This window comes from Momordica charantia (genome assembly GCF_013281855.1).
Source record: "Momordica charantia cultivar OHB3-1 chromosome 2 unlocalized genomic scaffold, Mcharantia_2.0 BLBB01000002.1, whole genome shotgun sequence".
Lineage (NCBI taxonomy): Eukaryota > Viridiplantae > Streptophyta > Magnoliopsida > Cucurbitales > Cucurbitaceae > Momordica > Momordica charantia.
The window spans coordinates 18793378-18800936 of record NW_028275160.1 but is presented as its reverse complement, the minus strand read 5'-3'; the positions used below and the strand labels follow the sequence as shown (position 1 = coordinate 18800936).

Below are 7559 nucleotides of genomic sequence, written 5' to 3'. Positions count from 1 at the left end.
GGACTTCCAAAGCAATGAAAAAGTTCAAGGTTCAAGACAAAGAGAAGCATAACACAATTTTATAACCAAAACAAAAAAACATGGAAAATGACTCATGGGTTGATCATAAAACTAGGAAATCTAACTCATTCATGCCCTTAAGAATCCTCATCGACATGATACAAAAACAAATAACCAAAGAAAGGATTTCATTAAAAAGATGAACATGTTTAGAGTTCAGAAAAGATGCATTGAAGAAGCTAAAGACAAGCTAGTAGCTAAAACAAGGAACCATGCAAGCTTGAACTTTAAACATATGCACAAACACAACAGATATACCTTTCTAACAGCACAACATCCCAACAACTAACCTACAACTCAAAAACTAAGCTTAAACAACCTATCATGGAAAATAAAAGAACAAAAACAACCTACATAACCTAACATGCAAACTCAATGTAAACAACCTAAACTACACAACCTAACATAAGAAATCAAGATCCAAATATCAAAACAAAGAGAGAGAGATACTCCCCTATTCATCATCAGAAGATTCATCGTTGGTGGAATCGGTAAGAAGACGAGAAGAAGATGGTAAGTCGGCCGCAAGCTCATCGGGGAATGAAGGTGCTTCATCACCGTATATCTTCTTGAGGAACTCACATGTGGCACGTTGAGTAACAAAAAGAAGCTCGTACTTGTGCTTAAGCTCATCATATTGATCCTTAGTCACCACCCTTCGGGTCTCGGGATCTGTGGCGGTAATGGGAGAATCATCCTCTCGAACAATAGAATATCCTCGAACTCTCCTTAGGGATGTGACCAGTTTCTTGGGCATCACAACATTCGTATCATCGGCTTCTATTCCCGCCTGTAAGCATAACTCAGTTATTAGTCCAGGAAAAACTAGAGGACCTACCATTTTCTCCGAACAACTTCGTATCTCGTTTCTTATGAGCTCCCCAAAGTTGAACTCAATGCCTTTCATAAGAATGTACACCATCATTGCCCTATTGCGCTTAATGGTGGAATCGTGAGAAATGGGTATCAACCGGTTATTCACCACATAGGTGCAAACTATCGCTTGCTCATTGATGTCAAGGGGCGTTAAGGAAAGCTTCCCCGTGGTTGAGACAGTCCAAGTCTTGTGTGGTCTACAAATAAGTTTACGCGCCTCCTCCATTTGCTCGTTCGATGGCTGCACCAAAATCTCATTACCTATGGCATTAAAAACATCCAACAAACCATAGTGAGTATTAATAATGGAAGGCAAGAATTTTACTACTTTACCCCGTACTCTCACTATATCTCCTTGGTTTGGGTTGATGGCAGTGTCAAACTCTTTGACTAAGGCCTCGGATACACGCGTAGTTGGGGCAAACAACGACTCCCAACCATTCTCCACAAGACTTCTCCTAACATATTCAAGCTCCGGCTCTTGGGCCTCATCAAAACGCCTCTCAAGTAGGATATCATGTGCTGTGAAGTTGGGCCTTCGCACCTCTAATCTCACCCTTTTTACTCTTGATGGTGTTTGTTCGGTAGAATCAGACTCCTTTTCATTGGCCTCCCCAAGTGGTTCTTCTGTCCCTCTTTGCACCCTAGCCCTCTTGGCTATTTTAGATGGACCAACCTCGGCTTCTTTTTGGGCAGCGAAACGTGCTACAGCGGCTCAGGTCCTAGGCCTATAAATTTCGCCAGGCTCAATTTCTGCCACTTTTTTCTTCTTTGTGTTTTCTTCACCACTTCAGTCAAGCTCACCTCCTCATCTGAGGTCTCTACAATGGCAACAGAGTTTGGGTCAGAAACATTCAAACTTGACAAAGAAGGGGTCTTACCTTGTGAAGAAGAGGAAGATGATTCTTCCATGGCCTCACTAGGGACATCCACAGGATCGGATGTTCCTTATTGCTCTTGTGCAGGGGGCTCCTCATCATCTTGCTGAGATTCGTACACCGGAGTTCGTACTTTCACTTCATATTGAGAGATATCGTCATTTTCTTCTTCCTCTTCATACTCATCTCCATGCACTTCTTGAGGTCATTCTCCAAGATCTTCATCCTTCTCATCCACATTCAATTGTCCTTGTGCTGCCCCACTGTTTCCATCACCCTCCAATGGATCTTCTCCCCTTGCTTCATTCAACGCCACCAAAATTTCGGCAATTTTCGGCATTGTCCTTTCCTGTTCTGAATCATAAAAAACTAGGGGTTTTTTAGTCAAGATAGGATCTGGAAAAGATGGCGACAAAATACATTGAAGAGTGGCCGGCAGAGTCTCATCCATAATTGTGCCAGGTGCAATTTGGCATTGAAGTTCAACCGTAGCCGAATCTGAATGCTCCAAGGGCTCCGTGTCGTGTTCTGAGTCCCCACTAACCTGTTCTTGACCTTCAATATGCACAACAACAGTAGTGGAAAGAGGGGAGGGATAGACAGTTCTACAGACTCGGAAACGGGGTTATCTTGAGAAAGAATCATCCTACGACGCATACTCATGCTATTTAACTCAAGTTGATTCTTCTCACTCACTTTCTTTGAGTTTTCCATGAATTCTTGCCATTTTATGTTTAATTCCTCAATTTTCGCATAAACTCTCTCATTCTCTTTATCCCTAATTTCCTTATTTTTATTGAACATCTCCGCTCTTTGTTGAAGTCTAGCTATTTCATCATCTAAGGCAGCCCCTTTTTCCTCTAAAGTTAGATTTTTTTCGAAGATAGACTTTATTAACTCCTCCTAATTTTTTCTCACTATGACCCTCTTTATTAACCCTAGCATCATTAGGAATCATGCCCGGTTTAGTTGGTGGAGGCAACAACACTCTTTTGTTCTCCTTCTCTTTGTCGTGTGGCTTGGAAGAAGATGAACCTTCCATGGTTCTTGATCTTGCTTCACGATCAACAACGAAAATCCCTCCAATAAACCCTAACTGTGCCGAAAAAGAGAGAGATGAGAGAGACTTTGAGATTTCTTGAGAGAATATTTGAAAACAAGTGAGAAAATCTTGGTAAAAATCGTGAATGGGGTGTTTTGAAATCCTAAGGCTTTTTGTTTTATGTTTTAAAACATATTAAAAACATAATTGGGTTTAAAATTGGGCCTCCTTTTTATTTAAAAACAACCTAAAGCCCATTTAAGCATAACCCACATAAAGCCCACGAAAGCCCTAATCCATAACTAAAAAAAATTCGATTTTGTCTCTTAAATTGCGCCTCGCGCAATGTTGACGAGGGTCAAATCTTGATCCTGCAAAATTTAAATGCAAAAACAAAAATTAAATTTGGAATCTACACAAAAAAGACTTGAAGAAAATGTAAAAGACGCCCCCCCCCAAACTGTCTGAGGGACTGTTTCCACTGTTTTTTTTTTTTACCGACCTTTCAGTAATACAGAGGTTTTACCTCTGTCAATATACTCACCATAATATTTCTTGACCTGATGCCCATTTACCTTAAAGATATTACCTTTGGAACCCTTTAAATCCACCGCTCCATGTGGATAAACATGTTCAACTATGAATGGGTCCGACCATTTGGACTTAAGCTTACCTGGAAACAACTTTAATCTAGAGTTAAAAATCAAAACTAAGTCTCCAGGTTCTAAATTCTTGTCCATTATCTTTTTATCATGCCACTTCTTAGTTTGTTCTTTGTACATCTTGGCATTCTCATAAGAAAACTGACGAATTCATCCAACTCATGTAACTGGAGCAATCTCGCTTCACCTGCATTAAAATAATAAAAATGTAGTTTCCACGTAGCCCAATATGCTCTATGTTCTAATTCTAACGGAAGATTGCAAAACAATGAGATATGGGGACATGCCTAACGGAGTTTTATATGCAGTTTTGTACGTCCACAAAGCATCGTCGACTTTAATAGCCCAGTCCTTCCTATTTACATTCACAAACTTCTCTAAAATTTACTTTATTGCCCTATTTGATACCTCCGCTAGTCCATTAGTTTGAGGGTGATATGCAGTAGCAATATTATGGTGAATGTTATACTTCTTAAGCAAATTACTTACTGCCCTATTAAAAAAGTGCGTACCCTCATCACTAATCAAGCATCTAGGTGTACCATATCTAGTGAAAATAAACGATTGCAAGAAGAGAGAAACTACCTTGGCATCGTTAGTAGGGGTGGCCAAAGCCTAAACCCATTATGAGACATAATCAACATCCAATAGAATGTAATTCTTACCGAATGAAGGTGGGAACGGACCAATGAAGTCAATGCCCCAAACATCGAAAAGTTAAACGTTCAATATTGGGTTTAAGGGCATCTCATGTTTCCTTGTCAAGTTACCTGTTCTTTGACAACGGTCACAACCTTCAGCAAACATGTGAGCATCTCGGAATAGGGACGGCCGGAAGAAACAACTTTGGAGGACCTTTGCTGCAGTCTTACGTCGAGCAAAATGCCCACCATATGGTGATTTGTGGCACGCCTCTAGAATCTCCTTCTGTTCATGCTCAGCAACACACGTACGAAGAATATTGTCAGGTTCTAGTTTAAACAAGAAAGGTTCATCCCATCTATAAAACCTAACATCATGAAAGAACTTCTTTATCTGGTGCTTACGCAAATCATTAGGAATTATTTTGCTCACCAGATAGTTCGCATAATCAGCATACCAAGGAACTTCAGAAATAGCTAAAAGATAGTCATCCACAAAATGCTCTTTAATCTCACAATTATCATGCTGCAAAGAAGACTCTAGCCTAGATAGATGATCTGCTACTTTGTTTTCTGTTCCTTTTCTATCTTTTATCCCTAAGTCAAATTATTGTAGCAACAAGACCCATCTAATCAACCTAGGCTTAGCTTCTGTTTTAGCAAACAAGTATTTAAGTGCATAATGATCAGTAAACACTATCACTTTAGTCCCAATCAAATATGAACGAAACTTATCGAATGCGAAAACAACAGCCAAGAGTTCTTTTTCAATCACACTATAGTTCAACTGACTACTTTTCAAGGTTTTACTTGCATAATAAATAGGATGAAGAATTTTACCAATTCGTTGACCCAACATCACACCTACAGCAAAATCACTTGCATCACACATTAGTTCAAATGGCAAGTTCCAATATGGTTCAATTATGATAGGTGCGGAGCTAAGTGCATTCTTAAGTGTCTCAAAAGCTTTCAAACAACGTTCATAAAAAACAAAGGGTCGATCCACTTCCAACAACTGACACAAAGGTTTAGAAATTTTCGCAAAATCTTTTATAAAACGGCGGTAGAAACCTGCGTGTCCTAAGAAACTTCTAACACGTTTTACAGTTGTAGGAGGGGGTAGTTTGGCAATCACTTTTATTTTAGCCCTATCGACTTCAATTTCTTTTTCTGAAATTCTGTGACCTAAGACTATACCGACATAAAATGACACATCCCCCAGTTAAGCACAAGGTTAGTCTCTTCACACCTTTTTAAAACATTCTCTAAGTTCTTTAAACAAACATCAAACAACTCACCAAACACGGAAAAATCATCCATCAATATTTCTACATTGCTTTCTATCATGTTAGAGAAAATAGCGGTCATGCATCTCTGGAAGGTAGCGGGAGCATTACAAAGACCGAACGGCATCCTCCAGAACGTGGTCTTTCCTTGGTCCTCCGGAGCTATAGTAATCTGATTGTAACCAGAATACACATCGAGGAAACAATAGCATTCTTGCCCTGTCAGACGATCAAGAATTTGGTCAATAAAGGGTAATTGAAAATGGTATTTTCGAGTTACCTTGTTTAAGCGACGGTAGTCTATACACACTCTCCAACCAGTTACCGTCCTTGTTGGGATCAACTCTTGTCGTCATTTGTAATCAACGTCATACCACCCTTCTTAGGAACGCATTGAACCGGGCTAACCCAGCTGCTATCTGAGATGGAGTATATCACTCCAGCATCTAACCATTTTGTGATCCCCTTCTTGACCACCTCTTTCATTTTGGGGTTAAGCCTCCTTTGGCACTCAATAGAATTGGTGGCTCATTCCTCCAGGATGATTTTGTGCATCCAAAATGTAGGGCTAATTCCTCTAATGTCCGCTACGCTTCATCCAATAAGCAAAGATTCATGTTCATTAGACAAATACGAAGAGATGATAACGGGCAAAGTATCGTTTAAACCCAAATAAGCATATTTTAAATGATAAGGTAAGGGTTTCTTCTCCAATTTTGGAGGTTCAATGATGGAAGGTTGCAAAGCCTTCAAATCAGCTATTGCCGGCTGCAAAAGCTCGAAATGCTCAAATTAGGGTAAAATTGCACCAGGCGCAATTTTGGCTTCTTTTTCTGCGACCTCCAAATCTGCTTCTAAGTCTTCCACCATCATTTGCTGGAGTTCCTCCATGATTGCCCCTATTGTGGAGCATTCATCGACTTCATCCGGGAGACGCATCGCATCAAGGACATTGAAGGTTACCTGCTCATCATTGACCTTCATAGTGGTCTCTCCTTTCCTAACATTGAATACTGTATCTCCAGTTGCTAAAAATGGCCTCCCAATAATGATCGGTACCTCAAGATCTACTTCACAATCCAAAATTATGAAATCGACAGGAAAAATAAACTTATCGACTTAAACAAGCACATCCTCTATTTTCCCTTCCGGTTTCTTTATGAACCTGTCAGCTAGTTTTAAAGTGACAGTAATGGGACGAGCTTCTCCTATATTTAACTCTTTAAAGACAGAAAGAGGCATAAGATTAATGCTTGCTCCTAAGTCACACAATGCTCTTCCTAGGTTCTTACCTCCTATTGAGCAAGGGATAGTAAAACTACATGGGTCCCTACACTTAACAGGCAATGGATTCCCTAGAGCATCACTACTACACTTTGTTAAGGCTACCGTCTCATGCTCACCTAACTTCTTACACCTAGATATGATGTCTTTTAAAAACTTGGTGTACTTAGGCATTTGTTCTAAAGCATCTATGAGAGGTATATTTATATGTAAATGTTTTAGAATCTCAAAGAACTTCTTAAAATGACTATCCTAATTCTTTTTAACTAGCCTTTAGGGAAAAGGTAGAGAAATCTTAATATTACTTACATGTGGGGTAGTGCTGGGCATTACTTGCTTACCCTTATCCGCCTTCTTACCTTTTTCTTCTGAACTTACGGGTTCTACTTTCTCTTCTTGATCTGGATTGGAGGTGGATGCAGGAACAGGTGTAGCTGCATCAGTTCCTTCGTCTGGAAGTGAGGGTGCATCATAACTTAGTCGGCTTCTCGTAATAACCACCTTATGTTGCTCCTTTCCCTCACGATCTCGCTTCGGGTTTTCTGTGTGTCCAGGCAATGTACCTTAGGGTCTAGATTTCTGGTCATTTGTTATCTGCCCCGCTTGCATCTCCAAGCTTCTTATCGCAGCATCAGTTCTTGTCATGAACTCTTTCATCATGGCCTCCAAAAACTTGCGTTGCTACCACTTTGCTTAGTAGTATTGTTGAGTAGGTGCTTGCGCACTGCTACTATCTACTCCTTGGTTACTCCAGGAAAAGTTTGGATGGTGCCTCCATCCAGGGTTGTAAGTGTTTGAATACGGATTGAAATTACGTTGGGCACCAT

General features: G+C 40.1%; 1 pseudogene; it reads right to left on the bottom strand.

The window, feature by feature from the left end:
- Positions 1 to 2019: 2019 nt before the first annotated feature.
- LOC148212976 (uncharacterized) lies at positions 2020 to 5934 on the bottom strand (annotated as a pseudogene).
- Between the last annotated feature and the right edge of the window lie 1625 nt (positions 5935 to 7559).